This window comes from Prinia subflava, chromosome 2 (genome assembly GCF_021018805.1).
Source record: "Prinia subflava isolate CZ2003 ecotype Zambia chromosome 2, Cam_Psub_1.2, whole genome shotgun sequence".
In the NCBI taxonomy this organism is placed as follows: Eukaryota; Metazoa; Chordata; class Aves; order Passeriformes; family Cisticolidae; genus Prinia; species Prinia subflava.
This window is the reverse complement of record NC_086248.1, coordinates 67,946,523-67,964,702: the sequence shown is the minus strand read 5'-3', so window position 1 is coordinate 67,964,702 and position 18,180 is coordinate 67,946,523. Positions and strand designations below refer to the sequence as shown.

Below are 18,180 nucleotides of genomic sequence, written 5' to 3'. Positions count from 1 at the left end.
AAATAGCTTTTAAATGTATAAAAGGCAACAGCAAAGAATGAAATTATGTTTTTAGTCTTCATAGATTCAAATGTAGCAATGTTAGCAAATAAGATTTCAGACAATGTTCCTATTAGGAAGCACCATGATTCAGACAGTGAGGCATTGGAATTGATTTGTCTAAGTTTGTAGACTCATCATCAGAATTACTAAGGAAAACATGATGCAAAAGGAAAAAACAAAATCACATCTGCCATGGATTATATTCGATGGAATGGATCCTAACAAGCAGGAGAAGAGCCAGAGGACTTCTCACAGTTGCTTTAATTCTCTTTTAATTAAATATAGATAGATAGATAAATATATCTAGATATATTTATATCTAGATATATAAAACATAGAACAATAATTATCCACCAAAGAACCATCTTTTTAATAGGTTGTGGAGGGTTTTTGCCTAGTTTTGTCATCTCCCTTCTCATCTTCCTAAGCTTTTAGGATTTGTGCTAACTATAACAGAAATAAATCACCATTCTTTTTGCTATGGGGTCACCAAACCACTATTCAAAGCCAGCTTGATGCTTAAAACACTGCAGTCTGCTAAATGTGACCCTACCAGGTCTGTAATGCAAATATGATCAGATGGTTTCAGAATTAAAGACTCAGTTTGACCTCTTTTGCTGCAGGCAGAATACATAACTTTTGTGTAATGCTCCTCTGTCGGCAAAGGAGATCAAGAGTCAAGATTTTGAAGAATGTCTCGGCTTTTCCAAAAATTCAGTTATTTGGAGGAAACATTGCCTTGTTTATTTTTTGAAGAAGATGAATGTAAGTTATAAATCATTAGAAAAGAAGTCAGGTTTCCTAAAACATAATTAAATATGCATAAAACAGACACTATTTTCCACATAAGGCTATTTGAGCACAGCTTTAATCCATCTTTGAAGACCAATTTCAAGACAGAGGAGTCGAAACTGCTTCATTAGCCAGGGTGGTTGGAAGAGAAGATGGAAATATGGTGCCGTGCACACTTTCCCCACGATCCCTTTGGAGTCAGTGACAGATGCACTGAAATAGAAGGAAGGCAATGGCACTGCTGCTGCGACACCAGCTGATGGAGCTGCCCAATTCCACAACCAAAAACTGAATGGGACAGCTGAGTGGCTTCTTACCCGGAGATCTGAGGATCACAAACAACCACATCCTCAAAGATCTGAGGCCAACTGCAGAGGTTTGCACAGAAGGAAACATCTGTAATGTCGTCATGACAGCAAACACCCAAATTCCTCTCTATTTGTAACACCTGTAATTACCAGGTGTGGAATAGTTTGTCAACAGCTGTTATCATAAAGCTATGGTATTTGTCCTTCAAGCACAGCAGTGCTCTGTGAAGCTGTACCCACCGTCCAACACTCCCTTTCCCACAGAGCACGACAAGTAAGATAATGAAATTGCCCTCAAACAGAAACTGAACACACACTGGAATAGAATTTGAGTTTCCCACCTGCCTTCTTTATCCTTCCAAAACTGATGTAAGTTTTGAAATTTGATTTGTTTACTGTTGCTAGTTCCTTAAAACTAATATAGAGAGTAAAGGCATCTCCTTGATATTTCGCCTATAAGGAACTGCCTCCTTACCTAGATATAGTCTAATATTTCTGATTACTATAAACAGGTGAGGTGACATCACAGCGTGTGGTTTCCTAAAAGCCAGGAAAGAGTCATTCACCTAAGAGCGACCCACAACCCGTATTAGTTATTTCTTTACTATTACATTCTTATTATGTACTGTTATTTAGTAACCAATATACTGCTATTTCTGAGAGAAGCCACTTCTTGAGGTATGTTTTTTTAACCAATACTACATCTATCCTCTCTTGTAAGCCAATGCAAAGCTACAAGTGGATATACATATGTTCATAGTCTAATAAAAAGTACATCCATCACTCATTGCCAAGGAATAACTGCAGGATTGAACAAAAGGGAAGTTTAATACAAGACAGAATCCTTAAACAGATCAGTACAGCAGAGGATGAGAACATCCTGCAAGGCTTCATGCACTAGGCAATACTGCAATGCTCTCTACCAACAAAAGGTTCCACACCTGCCCACTGTGTTCAGCAAGCTCAGGAAAAGAAAATATGGCTGATGGGTGGATTCTCCACAAATATGTATTTAAAAATATTTCACAGGCTTTATCTGACAAATACTGACTTCATTGAAGTGAAAGGGGAAAAAAAAATTAGTTCAATAGAGACAATAATTTTACTCTGTGGAAATACCAGTACAAAACCCTTGAGGTTTAAAATATACAGTCATGTAGATCAGGCATTGATCTGTCTTCAGGTGGACTTGCTGGTATTTGACACATTTCAGGCAGCGCAAAAATGTACTTCCATTAAAAATACTTGATCAGTTTGAAGTAGCCAGCAAATGCTTACAGATAACTTGTTTTGACAGCTGACACATAAGGAAAAAAAAGAACAAAAATGACACAAAAAAAAAGTTTACCAGGAAGTAATTTAAAATGACAGTTTAACAAATTTCTGTTCTTAGAATATCTTGCAATTACACTAGAAATTCTTTTTCATTTGCACTTAATACCATGCTGCTTTAGTTATTTTTTACATTTAAAATTGTATTACAATTTTAATTAATTATTTTTCACTTAGCTATAAAGAGGAAAAAAATGGACAAGAGAAGAGAAAACTCCAAAGATTAACGTTTCCTGCCTAGTGTGAAACAGCAAATAAATCTAGCCCAGTAAATCCTAATCTACATTAGAGAAGCCCTTGGCTTTACAAGACCACCAGTATTTCAAGAGATTCTGTAAAACATGCCCAAAAAGGTATCCCCCTTTTTAGCCCCTGGACAAGTTTCCTTTTTTAAAAAACATCCAGTCCAATGAAATCCTGCAAGCCAGATGTAACCCAAATTTTCTGCTTTCTGATTTTTCTTTCTAATGCAAGTTAGTGAAGCTGCCTGGCAAGCTCACTTAGGACATCTGAGAATGGTTCAGTCTCCCATTAAATGTCTTTCTAAGAAGTTGGAGCCCACAATAATTTAGTATCAACACACCACAGATAACTATCTACTAACATTCTCTCTTTCCATGACCTTGGGTAAGAGATCTAGTATGAATTTAATGGAAGACCACTGTGGGTAAAATACTGATATCAGTGAAGAAGGAGAAAGAGCTGCAATACAAATTTTTCTGGGAGAAAACATAAAGAAATGAGGAGTATTTTGTGGCACAGAGGCCATGCAATTCTAATACAATAAATACATAAATATAATAAGAATCACCCCATACTCCATTGATGTACACTCCTGGTTTGAACCAATTAAGACTTAGTTAAGGTTTGCTTCAGAGATATCAGACCAGCTGAAGAAACCAGAGATATCAGATCATCTGAAGTCACGAGGTTCAGTTTCAGCAATGCTGACACATAACTGTTTTTCTGAAGCTAATGGTAATTTTCCCACAATGTTTGCATTACTTGTTGGCTTCATAACACAAATGTCTTGTTTGGTAGTTTCCTGGCTGGAAGGACATAGCTACTGCCAGTTGGCGGTACCAGGCAAATCATTTCAGCAAAGAAAGTCTGATCCTAATCTCTTCTCATGCAAGGCTAATACAGTATCAGTGAAGAATTCAGTATCTGTATTGCTTTGTGTGCACGGCTCCCAACTGAACTTTGGACTTGTAAAATTGGTTGCTATATAGGACTTCCTCATCTTGAAGTAAAGTCATGTTCAGTGATCCTTAAAAGCATCTGGGAAATGCCACAGCCCCTGAGAGGCTCACCAGCTCTGAAGTGTGACATTCTGGCTACTGGCACCAGGGGCCATTCCTTATGTGAGGGCTTGACTCTAGAGGGGAGGGGGTAAAATGTGTCTAGCTGTACTGTGGATCTAATTACATCTTCTTATAGCTCCAAGGATCTTATCACCTTTAGTTCCAGAGTGTAATTTAACCTATGCATTCAATCCTCATAGTGATCCTCCCAGCCTGCAGTTGCACCTCTTTCCATACAGATTGAAAATCTCAGCAGATACATCCAAGAAAGGGAGCATTAAGCAGCATCTTGCAGCATTTCCTAGTCTTTCTTCCACCTTTTATTCTGAACACTCCTGCAGAAGCCTCCACTTATGAGAAGTAGGGCTCTGTAAACACTCATTTCTTCAGCATTACCTGAAGTTTAATAATTTCCCACTTTGGCACACTGACTTATGTACACTTAAAGGCTAATCCCCAAACTCCCTATTGGCTGCACAAAGAGTGCAGGTGTCTGCCCTACCTCTGGAATTCCTGATACCAGACACCTAATTTCTGTGTTCTTCGATAGTTCTTAGGAGTCCTGAGAGTGATGTCTCTACTGAATGTTTCTGGTTGCTCGGTTTCACATTTAAAAACAGGTGCTTTGGAAAACCATGACTTGCACTTCCATAATACTGTTCAGTCTACAGATCACTTCATTTTGTTTGGAAGCCACTTAGGCAGGTTACCACAGAGCAGTTTACCTTAGCTAGTAGTCTCCTGCTTCTCTGCAAGGTTTATTGAATTCAGACTGTCAGGCTAATCTATCTTCACAGCTGCACATAACACGCAAGGACCATGTAAAATTCTCAGCCTTTGTAATTTTAGGCAGAGGAAAACTTAATCACTGTTAATTAAAAGGTTTAAGGCAAGTTACCAACTAAAAGTTCAGGGCTTCACGTTCACAAACTAGCACTCTAAGCACTGTTATTTGTAGAATGCCTTTGACCTTCTCAACAGGCCAGTCTCCTGCATAGTGAAAATAGGTGGGAGGAAAGAAGGCAAAGGCTACTTTTACCCATCACATAACTAAGCAGTCCCACAGGGGACAGATACATTTAGATTCTACTTAAGTTACTCAGAAACTGTGCTGAAATTTCCAGAATAAAAGCAAAATGCTCCTTTCATTAACTTATGCATGAAATCAAGGTTTTACTCAAGTCATACACATATGCAAGGCTGGGCTAACAGGCATATTTTAAGTAAAGGGTACGCCGATATGAGAAGGTGACCGTGACAGAGGAGCAATGTCACAGCAATTCTGGATTCTTGATTTTTTTAGTGCAGCAAAATAACTCAATCCTATGAGCAGAGGGAGAGAAAGAAAAAATGGCTAAATACTTCGCCTTCATGTCCCCACACTCCTACCATGCCCTGCAGAGCTGCCCTGTGAACAGGAGTAAGCAAGATCTGCAAATGTGAAACCCTTCTTGCAGAAACCAGTGACTGCTGTCCTCAGCACAGGTTCAGCCAGCATTTGTCTTTCTCCCTTTTCTCCTGCACATTCCTCCTACAGACCTCTAACAACTCTGCATCAGGGCAATGGTTACATGCCACAAGATGATCTGGAGAGAGACTGCTGTCTCAACATAGCTTGGAGATGAGTCAATAGTGACAAAGTAAATCATCCTTCAAAGATAAGTCAATAGTGAACAAGTAATTTTATCTGTCAAGAGTTAACATGCAATGAATACTTGTTACCCAACATAAAATCTACTAGTGGTTAGACATGAGTTCCCTCACATATATTAAGCAAGGAAGTCTATGAAGGAATAAATCCCACCTGACTTCTCATGAGAAGCCTTAAAAACAGCAAGCTGAATGTATACACTCCTAGAAAAATATTATACTTTAAGAGTCAGATAGTTTACAGCCTGATATCTTACTTAAATGTGCATCTTGTATCATGTTAAATTACCATGTAAAAATACTTTAAAAAACAGTGAACGTGTGAGCAGAAAAGTTTTCAATGAATAAAAAAATAATCCTAAAGCTGCTTTAAAAAGCCCAAAACACTTGTTGAACCCACACACACTGCGAAGGCATAAACAGCTTGGAATTTAACTTCAGACCACTGAAAAGTTCAACTCACTTTTCATTTCTGTCACTATTTACATTTTTCTTTTTTGTTTTCAGTTACATAAAAGCATTAATCTGTTTGGATTTTCTTCTTGAATGTACTTTTCAAGTCATTATATAAATTTCTAGCATTGCATGATATCTTTGCTATAAACTCTGTGAAAACATAGCTTATAATATTTAGAACATTCTTTTTAATTAAAAGAAATTAACAGTCCTTTTAAAATGTGCAACCAGCAGTTGTATATTCTGAAATCCAAGCTGTAAGTATACATCCCTTAAATTTTCCTAACTTCTTGAATAAATAGATCCTTTGAGGTTTCCCAGATAAGATATATTTTAGGTTACTTAGGCTACCCAAAGAATGCTTTTGCCACTCTTTGCAAGTAGAGCTGAAAGTGCATTTATCTTGCTATAAATAAGGTGACTCTTAAAGAATGAAGTTCAGAAGTGTTAATGTCAACCCATTAGTGGACACATCTTTGATAGGTTAACTCCATGTTCCAAAGCAGTTAGGCTAGTTTAACTCAAATTTGACATCAATTGCGACCTTTACAATATATGCAAGTCAGGAAAAGCTGATTAAATAATTTCTGAATTAAATTATACAAGTTTTATCATAAAGCCTAAGTAGGTACAAAGCAGTTTTGAAAGTTTCCATTTAAATATCATGTTGACTCACAACTACCACGAATATCACACAGAGCAGAAGGTATAACTGAAATGTCCAAGAACAATCTATGTATGGAATAGTTCAACTCATCAGAAGCAAATTTTCTCTTTGCTACTTTATAGTACTTGGGTTTAGATATTCTGCTTCAAAAGAGAAAAGTATGAGGGCAATTGTTGTCTCTTTCTTTTACTATAGTAATTTTTTTTTTACAGGTATGAATGGCCTTGTGTAAACCACAGACAAAAACTCTGGATGTCCCCAGGTTAGAAACATTAAATAGTGAAGGTAGCATAGCAATACATACTGGGGTGAAACTCTCACTGTATAGAAGGCACAGTTAAAAGTGTTGGGTTTTTTAAGTATAACTATATTTGAACTGTCTTGAAGTAATACATTCTTCTCCTTCTCTGGGCAAGGAATTTAATCCAGTGTGTGCAAATCTGCATTAGAATTCACATCTTTATAGTCTTTGAGAAAAACAAAACATTTCAATTTTTTGTATCTACACATAAGGTCATAGCTATCCCTTTTAGATACTATTCATATTTGCTTATTTGCACATGTATCACACTGCAATAAGCAGTTAATAAGAGAAACACAATAACCTTTCTTAATTTTTTTAAACTAGTCAAGACAATAGGAGTTTTTACAGCTCATAAAGTGAACCATAAGGCTCTGTTCAAACAATGACAGCATTATACAATCACAGAATAGTTTGGGTTAAAAGGGAAATTTAAAGACCTGCCAGTCCAATCCCCCTGCCATGGGCAACAACATATTCGTCTAGACCAGGCTGCTCAAAACCCCATTCAACCTGATCTTTAACATTTGCAGTGGTAGGACACACGCACCTTCTCTGAGCAAGCTGTTCCTGGGTCTCACCACTCCCATTAGCCCTCATCATTTCAGAAGATTTGGGAATTCTGGTCTCCAGGTTATCTCTTAAATAATAGTCATATTTAAAGATTTTCCGCACTTAGCAACTAAGCCCGTGTATCTAGATCACTAAGGCCACTCAGTACTATAACAGGGTTATACAAGGAGCCTGCACCTACCAGCCTCATCATTTAGAGGATATACAGTGTTTTGAACATTTATGTCAACATGTACAGCACAGTATCTGAGCCAGTTTCCCATATGTATTGATTGTATACCATTTCAGACACACCAGAGGGCACAGAGAAAGACTGGAACAGAATTGAGTCACAACCTAATGGCCAGAAGCAGAGCCAAGGGCAGGATGAGATCCTTTTAGTTTACAAGTTTAGACCTATGCCTAGCTAAAATGGCATAGCTGTAGGCAGAAGAACAAAACATAGATACCCTCTGGACCATTAATACTTTGTGGTGCTTTTGGCAGGGCGAGTTCATAGAGTTAATTTTCCGGACAGTAGCTGGTATACAGCTGGTTTGGACATGACAGTGTTGATAACACAGGGAAGTTTTAGTTATTGCTGAGCAGCACTCTCATGGCATCGAGGCCTTTTCTGCTTCTGCTTCTGATCTGACCTCCCTAGAAAGGAGCCTGGGGATGAACAAGAAGAGGGGGAACACAACCATGACAGCTGACCCCATCTCACACATGGGATATTCAAGACCTTATGGTGACATGGTAGGAGAACTGTTTGCAGGGCTGGCATTTGTCTTGCCAGGCCATCACCGCACACAGTGAAGCCCTGCTTTCCTGGGGACGGCTGAAGACCTGCCTGAACATGGGGAGGAGTGAACAAATTCCCTGTTTTGCTTTGCTTGCGTGTTCAACTTTTGCTTTCCCTATTAAGCCATCTTTATCTTAACCCTCAAGTTTTTCTCACTTTTACCCTTTCGATTCTCTCTCCCAATGCATGAGCATTGGGATGCATGAGCGGCTGCATGGGGCTTCGTAGCCAGATGAGACTAAACCATGGCACAGACTTCAGAAATTACTAGATTCTGTCACCTAACAAACACTGCTCATGAATTGAAGTCAAAAAACCATCACAGAAGCTTTAGAAAGGTCTACACCTAGTATGAAGTCAGTACTTAGAAAACATACTGAAGCATGACTTGCACCCAAAAAACTCTATCGGCACTACTGTGTGACTATCTGCTATATATGTTATTGTCCATCTAAAAGTTCAACGTGTATCTGTTGCTCAAATTAAGGCATCAACCTTAATCACAGTAAAGTAAGCCAGTGTTCAAATGTTTTTAAAGGAAAAATAAATATATTGGTGAAAAAATCTAATTTGGAGCACTTCATAACCAAGAAATCTTAAATTGTAGTTCACTTTTGTAACAGAAAATAAGCCTTCCTTTAATGAATACAAACCTAACCATGCAGATTCTAATTTAACAATAAAAACAACTAATTTGGGCGGGTTTTATAAACAGTGACAATAAATCTAAACCCATGATAAATATAATGACCAACAAGTTTCAATGTTCTTAAAAAACACATCTAAATTTCAGTGCAGAAAAAGAAAACCCAAACAACAAGCACGGCATAAGCATCTCAAACTCTCTATATTTTACACATTCAGATAAAGTAACAGCTTAAGTCAATCATGTTTGACTGCCATCCAGTTATTTATACGAGTAAATGAAGCTGGCGTCAGAGTGGGGAGATGAACTGGCAGCGTGCCGTAGAGCCTTGAGTTACAACTTGTATATAACGGGACACACTGCAAGCACTCTGCTTGTAGTCTGTCTGTCTGCGTGGACAAAGCTGAGCAGAAGAGCCAAAACAGGCAATGCTCTGGTTTACCTAATGACAGAGATTTCTTCAGTCTGTAGGTGAACCTGCCGAGGACAGATGTGCAGAAGAACTCACCCCAGCTGTGGCCAGAATCCCCGGAGTTACGTACACAGCAGTCTCCCTTGAGACAGGAAACCCTTTGGTATGGGCTTTGTACCCATGCATTCGAGTTCTACTGCCTGAAAGGATCATCTAAAACCAGAATAAAAATTCCCATGGCTCCTGAAAGTTTCGAAGACTCCACAACGTGCTGGACTGTACTACAGTCACGGTTATAATGGAAAGGCATGGCCCTTAATAAAATAACTCAGCTGGCATGGAAAGGTCATCTCCACTGATTCCACAGACCTTTAAAGACCATTGAGACGGAAGGTGGGCGGGGAGAGGAACGTAGGAGAAATGAGATTATTCCTCCACAGCTTGAACAAATTACATCAGATTTTAATATCTGAAGCAGGTTAGGAGCTCACATTCACATCTTACATCACCAGGAAAATGAATTACTATTTTGGGTGACTTCATGAGTAGCATACAAATCCATAGATTGCACACAAAGAGTGATCCTTGCTTTTTAGGCTTGTTTCTAAGAAATATTATAGTTGAGAGGAGTGTGAAAATAACTAATTTCCCTAATCACCTATTTATCAAATAAATGTGTTACTATATACAGCATGAACAGTTTACCCTAGTAGCTTCTAAAATCGATAGTGACTTCATCCTGCAGATCCTACTAATTACCAACACATGGTGGGAATAATCCACTGGCCTTTTGTGGTGCTCAGAAGCACACAGCGAGTATCTGCCCACTTCAGCAAGAGATCTGCCATTTTGGAGGTGATGAAGACATTTACAATAGTAGCTTATGTATCACCATGTGATTATACATTCCCCTCTACTCCTACTATTTCCAAAAAGACTTCCTGCATGCATTTCATAGCAAAATTACTTCATTCTATTTTACTGATTTGTAATCAGCATTTGTGACCATGTAAAAATGACCTCTTAACTAAAACTCAGGAATGAAGAGTCATCCCTGTGGCCTTTTCTTTCTCCAGAATTCACTCTCTAGTCGAATCACTGGCCAAGGCACAAACAAACAAATGTTAGTAAATACAAGACTGGACAGCTATTGCTTCTCAAGAGCAAAGTCTGCCAATGCCAGATATGGATCCAGAGATATTGCTGGTTTTATGTCTTCCAGAATAACTCTTCCAAGAAGCTACACCCTTGTCTAGCTTGCCCAAATTCTGAAAATTGCTGTTTATGACTGTGGCTTTAATAGCTGACCTAACCAGAAGTGCCAGGAATCCAACCACAGTCTTTGAAAAGCAACGGTAGCCGTAAGATACAGACTCCTTATTTTGAGAGACTATGCTATGAGATTCCCAATCCTAAGCCACAATGGACGGCTATGCCAGGATAACAGTTCAGATATCACAAATCACATCCATATTGTTAAGGTTTTTTTAGCGTCTGGTGTACTTTTAAATGGACACCAAATCTGTTTGTCGGAGAGAGTCTGAGCTGCTAAATAAATAGTGATAAATTTCCTAATACTACTGGGCAGAGTGTTCCTGCAAGTACAACGTGTGTTTATCAGTTTCCCACTGAGCTAGCGTTGACTTTCAAATTTCCTTTAATCTTATTATAGTAAACATAGTACAGCTCTCTGGCAAACAAGAGGAACATTCTTCCTGTAATATCATATGCTTCTTTTAAAGAAATCTTAGAGATGTCCAGAAAATAATTAGGCTCAACTTGGAATAACACAATAAACTTGTTTCCAAAGAAACAAGTTTCACAAAATATTATATTTTTGGACTGAAAAAAGACATGGCTATTTTTCTAAAGAGAAGACTGGCAAATTCTGATAGGTACTCAAAATAGTGTTTGCAAGTAACATATTTTTAAAGTGAGCTATTGAAACACCAACAGAAAAATATTTTTCTGGTTGAAAGCAGTCTACCTGAATTGACGGAAAAAGCAACCAGAATTTTGGATTTAGAATTCAGAAAATAGGAGTCTTTCTTTTGTGAAGGAGCCTTTTCAAGGCTCCTTTAACAAGAAAGAACATTAAGTGCAGACAAGTTTATAAAAAAAATAGATAAAGAAACAAAATGGGATCTATTACAGTACAGTTTGTATTTAAAGCCTTTTTTCATTTGAGAGGAATGTACAGTAGACAAAGATGGGATTTGTCTTACAGTTCAAAAAACCCCAAAAATCTAGGCTGAGTTGTTGAATAACTTTATGTCAGTGACTGAAGGAACTTTGGGAACCTGAAAGCAAGACAGTCTCACGTGACATACACTAGCTCAATTTCCAGTTGTGTGCACTTGTCTTGTTTGCTTCAGGGTTTCTGTAGAAAAGGGGTCATTATATATATCAAAAATGGAACGCAATGGTACTATTTTCACATATCTTCTGTGATTTTTGAACACAACTATAAATGTTCCTTCTAATCCATTTCTGTGACATTTAAATCTCCAGCTTCAGCCACTGTTAAGAAGGCACATGTTCTGAGCTATGACTACTGAACGTTCACCTTCAGTGAGGAATGGAAGTATTAAAGAGACAGATGAACAATCTTCCCCTCCTACATGGAATCAAAGATGCTCAGAATCTGTTCCAGTTTGTAAGCAGTCACTCTTCAGACCATCTTGGCAAAAGCTGTTCTCACTGAAGAATCAGGCGAAGTTTCCACGGACACCATAAATGAAGAATATAGACCAAAGTCAACAAACACGCTTAGTATAAATCCATTGTGTAGTAATCTGAAAGGTGTCAGCCAGAGAACAATTTAAATCAAAATACAAGCGATAGCCATCTCTCTATTAGCAGACTTTACTGGATGCATCCACTAAGTCATGCAACACGTTCACATATTCCCATCTTCTTTGCCTGTCGGCCTCTTCTTGTTCCTCACAAAGGACACTGAGCTCCAAATTATGTTGACAGAACAAGAACAGACAAACGATAGATGGATCATAACAGAGAACATGCCTAGAGCAAGGATGTCTGATATCTGAGAGCTTCCTTTTAGATGTTTTCCTTTTGGATAGAAGCTCTGACCCACTATTTACACCCCTATCCCAAGCTCTCCCACATATTTTTAAATGACAACTTTCCAGATGTTATCTCAATGGAGACTGGCCAGATTTATGGGCAGGATCTCGCTTAGCTCTAAGCCAAGCTAGTGTTTTGGCCTCACTGGAAATGAGATTAAGTCTGAGATTTGCACCAGGGGAAAAAAACCTGCCATTCCATGCCAGAAATGGTCATGGAGAAGTTTTACAATGCTGTTTGTTTTTTTGTTAGCACTACTGTATAATATCAGTCTATCTGAGCATTATCATAAGAGCACTTAAGTAGGGTAATAGGATAGATGAGACACAGCTGGAATCCACAACAAAACTGCATGTAAATGGAGACGGGCAACTAATTCACATCTAGACCAGCTCAACACGGTTCTCCAGCTCCAGAAAGTGTTTGTATAACACAAGGTCAACAAGGCGTTCTGCATGAGCTGTACAAGTGTTGTTTCCAAGTTTTAAGAGATGCTAAAAATTCAGGAAATTTTCAAGATTTATTGCGCTAAATCCACAGTCTGATGTTGTATTTGTGCACTGCCCATCACACTCAATAAAAACTGGTTCCAAAATGAAACTTGGAGGGTAAATAATATATTTTCCTTTTGCAGTGTACTTTACTTCTCCCACTTCCTTAACACAAAATAGACAGAAACAAAATCTTTATGAGTCTTTCTCTACTTGAATATATCACAGTTTTCATTTCCTCAAGTTTCATTGCAAATTATGGTTTCTTAAAATACTCACTTCCTAAGCAACAATGGCTCTAAAACTGTCGGGAATGAGAGATAAATTTACCCTTTTCTTTCTCTAAAAATCTTGTAGTAAAGAAAGTAGCATGCATGTTTCTATATAGTTCTATTCAACTCACATTTACAGTATAACCAAGTCTGTATGGCAGCACAGTCTATATGAAAAACTGACATTAGTAAACCCCCTTAACTTTTATGACTAACGTAAAATACACCATTATAACTCTTAGAGATATTATCTGGACAGCAACAAAGAACAAAATATTCAGAATGTCATAGATAAGTATGGCTAAGCACAGAAGAAAAAAAACCCGTTAAAAGTAGGTGCTGTAAGATGACTTTTTGAGAAAGACAGATTACAACTGAAGTTGCCATGATTGTATCACACCGGATATTGAAAGATGGATTGCCCTCTGTTTTAATGTCCTGGAGCGAGACAGATTTTTATGGTCTGCTTCCCTTTCTGAAATAGGCTTCAAAAATCTTCTTAAAATCGATAATAAAAGGTTTAATGCATTGAGAACAAGAAATACCCTGGTTTCAAGTGACATATCATCATCTACACAACTCATGTTAAAAATCTATACTTCATCCCACAGAGCACCTATGCATTGAAATAAGACTTGGAGTAGACAACTTCTAGCAACAGAAATACAGTGATGTGAGAAGGAAACTCTCGTTTTTCACTTCCTATTGTTCCGCATAGCACAACATTTTCTGCAATCTAAAAGCAGTCTTGGAGCAGTCAGTCACAGTGATCCAGGACAAGAAGAATATTTGTATCAAGCATGCTATACACATCCAATCCTACCAGTTCCATCTTGATCCAGTGGAAAGGTATGTAAAACTGAGGAATTGGTATGAAATCCACTTTTTGGAGCAATGACAACCATCTTCTGTTTCTATGTGAAAGAAGGATCTGATCCCTAATTGTTCCAATAATATATTTTTAAGTAAGAAAAGCTTTTGTAAAAGAGATCATTGTTTATAATTAACAAAATAATTTTTCAATTTAAAATAATTTCCCCCAAAGAAGTTAAGTAAAGAAAAACTGTAAGAAGCCAGTCAAATCATCCAAAACTGAAGAATGGAAATTTTTTCCCTTTATAGTGAAAACTGCAGGAAAAAAGGTCTAACGTTTTAATTAAGCTTGAAGTTTTAAGTGGATGTTTCTAAACATCTCCCCTTAAACATTTCCCCCTGCCTGAGGACTGGAGTCCAGGATCAGAGCTTGATACTCATCATGTGCTGGCACCCAGGAACTACCCCCCACAGGTGGGACCTCCTCCCAAGCAATACTTCTGGTGCCCTGTGGGAGATGCAGTCAACCAAGGGAACACAGTGAAGCATTTCTAAATGAGAGTCTTGAAGTTGTAAGCAAACATTTCTCACCACTCCCAAACGCAACAAGGAATACAAACAGCCTTATGGATCTTTTTCCACAGAAGGGCTATGGCCAGTGACAGGCAAACAACCCTGAAGAAGCACCAGCTGTCCTTTCCTAAATGTAACTGCTGTGTCCACACCCAGCAGACAAATACAAGGCTACGCTATCCAAAGTTCCCACTCAAAAACTAGTCTGCTGTCACATGCCAGACTAGAAAAAAAACCACCCAAAACAAATTAGCCATGTTCATTTTGAACTGAAGAGATCTCAGCAGGACAGCCCCGGTTGATTGCAGGGCTGCGCTCTCCAGCTGAGCCAGGAGATTTTTGGTAACAGATAGGTGAGCAATGGTGCAAGAAGCAGGGACTAGCCCATGCCCCTGGGAAAGAGGGCTAGTATGGGCTTCAGACTGCCTGGTACCTGAGGAACAGCATGCTGCAAATGGACCAGGTCTACTTTAGCAGCTAGCACAGCCCAACAGGAACTGACAGGCACAGCAAAACATTTAGGCACAGCAGACACTATACGTGTTTTACAGGATTTTACTTCAGACAAGATCTGGTCCTACGGATTGTATTTCCAGCAACAACTCTAGCACATCCTTTAGTTTAGATTCATCTTAAAGGAATCCAACCGCCCCACCATGAGGTAAATGGAGATGGATAGTACGTGGAACAGCTGAAGGATGGGCATCAAAAGCCCACTCCTGACATGAACCACAACACTATAAAAGCACAACCACACCCAAGAGCATCTGTGAGCAGAGGGAAAGACTTCTTTGAGCTACTCTTTAAGATATTCTTCAGATGTCAGTAAATCCACACAGTAGCTTGAACCACTCAATTAGTAATTTGGAAATGCTCATTGAAACAATTCCAACTCTAGATCAGAAACTGGTAAATACCACTGTACCAGTCCAAATTGGAATTTACCAGTTCCTGATGACTTGGTTAGAATTATTATTTTAGCAATAGAGTTAGAATTAAACCAGTAACCAGATTTATTAAACAAAACTCAAACAGGGCTATTTATTACAGAAGATGATCTGGATCGCTGAGACTTGCACTTTCATAGACATTGAAACCAAGCATTTTCAGATTTATTGGTGCAGTTCACTGGGTACTTCAGACATTAATTCTTACCCTCACCTGATACTATGAAAAGAAACAAAAATCTCCACAGTTAAATTCTCCAACTTTTCCCATATTTGTTCTATTCCCCATTGAAAGTCATGCACAGTCTATTTGAAAGATAAAAAAAGCCAATATAGCACAGCTAAACAAATCAGCTCAAAATCTTAGGTTAGTGGCATTTATTTTTGTGGCACTCTTGTGGAGGTCTTACTGAAGCTTTTCATTGACACATCTTTCACTTACTTATCATACTGCAATGGAAGACTGAGCAAAACTCGCTGCTACCAGACACACCTCCTCCCTCACACAAGCTCTGCCCGAACAGCGGGCTGCAAGAGAAGGCAAAATCCTACTTGCTACGTTTCTCGCTCATCCTACAGCAGAGATTTTGCAAACCAGTCCTCTCTTTTCAGCTGCACAGTGATCACAAATGTTTAGAACTGAGGACTTCACTTGGATGACAGCAGTTCATGAGGACCATGCAACTGAAGTGAGAGAGAGAGACAACTTGCTCAGAGCCTGAGCACTGTCACAGCACCCTCATGTCCTGGCTCTCAACGTAGGCACACAGCTGTTCCCCACAGTTACTTTCTGGAATCGATTTTTTAAATCTTAGGGTATTACTCTTCATCAATTTTTGCAAGTAATGAAGAAAGACCAGCCTGAGAAGCAGGAACCAAGTTTTGCAAGTGAAGCATCTGCATTAAAACACATCAAGCATTATAAGCAAATACTTCAGGCTGTGCGTACTCCTTGAAGTTCAAGAAACAATCTAATCCCCTAAGGAAACAGAGCATCTGTATTGTATTGGCACGGGTGGGAACACAAGATTCTGAAGCGATTGCTGATTTCACCCTGGTTTAGCAAAAAATAGCCCTGAAGCAGCCTGATAAACCAAATTCCTAACTGGGGCTCTGAGCTGACATTGATTGGGCTTGCACCTGCTGCTTCATGATGTTGAGAGGGCTGTGGGATTCATAACCTGGGGCTTTTTCTCAGGGAGCTCTATCGTTGGGCTGAAGCTCACCTGACTCTACTCACTGGGATTTCATTCTGATTCTCTTTTTCAGAGGGAAAAAAAAAAAAAAAAAAAAAAAAAAAAAAAAAAAAAAAAAAAAAAAAAAAGGGGGTTAACTTGTTATGAGCTGTTAATTTTGTCCTCAAAAATCCACCAAAAGTTATATAACCACTTTCACAATAGCATGCTAAAAATAAGAGCTGTTCAGCCAAATGCCACTGCAATTTTTTATAAGACCTGTGCCTCCAATTCTGCAAGACCTGTGGAAGCACAAATATTTCCTTAACTTAACCAGAAAGTCAATCAGGAGCTCCTTGCGAGACAGACATGGGTTTGTATAATCCTCAAGTTCAAGGTAAAAAAAAATAAAAAAAAAATGAGTGTCTGTAGTGTCTGTATACACACAGACGTATATTTCCAAGTCATGACTTAAAGTAATGCTATTCGCTCTTGGAGCTGATCCCTCGTGGGGTTTCATAATCACAAACCATCATTAACCCAAAGCAAAGAACGAAAGGTACAAAGGGGCACAGGTTTCGAGCACGAGCTGTTTTTTTCGTTTTTTCCCTTTTTCCTTCGGGAGGGAGCGCGGGGACGCGGCGCACGGCGCTCCGAGCGCTGGGGACCTGGCGCTGCAGGTAGGCGACTTCCCGGGGCGCTCGGAGCCGGCGGCCAGGGCTCGGCGCCGCTCTCGCTCATCCCGCCCCGCGCCCCATGAGCGCCCCGCGGGCGGCCCGGGCTCGGAGGTGCCGCTGCCCCGGGGCGAGCGGCGGCCCCGCCGCGCTCCCCGCGCCGGGCCGGGCCGGTTCGGGGCAGGGCGCGGTGCGGGACGGGCGGCGGGCGGCCCCGCACTGTCGCTGTCACCGCCACACGCGGGCTCCGCCGCCTGTCCCCGGAGGGGCGGCAGGAGGGCAGGGGAGGAGGAGGAAGGGAGCTAGCCGGCCGCAGGAGCAGTGGTGCCGGTCCGGGCGCTGGGCGCAGCCCCATACCTGCACGGAGGCGGGGAAGGGTCCGCAGCGCGCTCCGTCCGCCGGCTATAGATCCCAAGGGGCGATGGAGCGCGGTGGCGGTGGCGGTCGCCGCCCTCTGCCGCTGCTGCCGGTGGCGGTGGTGCGAAGCCCTCGCCGGCTGCAGATGCCCATAGGCGCTCGGTGGGGCCGGCGGTGCGCCGAGAGAGCGGGGCGGCCGTGCCGGTCCCGACGGCTGCGGGGAGCGCGGCACTGGCCCGGCGCAGCCACTGCCCGAGGAGAGGATCAAGGCCCCGCTTTCGATTGGCTCCGGTGGCCAAACAGCTCACACCGGCCTGCCCGCCCGCCCGCCGCCTCCCGCCCGCCTCCCCTCCGCCGCCCCACGCGCGCCGCTCCCGCTCCTCCCTGCCGCCTGCCCAACCTGGCGGGCACCGCCAGCTCCGCTCCGTCCCCCTCACACCCTCCCGCCCTTCGCCCCCCTCCTTCCCTAAAACGACGTGCAATCCCGAGCCCTTTGTTTATGCAGGGACATTCTCACTCTGGGT

The 18,180-nt window shown here is 40.6% G+C and overlaps 1 protein-coding gene across 1 annotated transcript in view; it reads right to left on the bottom strand.

Annotated features, from left to right (window-relative positions):
* GREM2 (gremlin 2, DAN family BMP antagonist) overlaps positions 1–17,795 on the bottom strand; it is a 40,679-nt gene extending 22,884 nt beyond the window's left edge. The window contains exon 1 of the mRNA XM_063390396.1: positions 17,657–17,795. The gene's annotated coding sequence lies outside the window, so the exon portion shown is untranslated. The remainder of the gene's footprint in view (positions 1–17,656) is intronic.
* Positions 17,796–18,180: the final 385 nt, after the last annotated feature.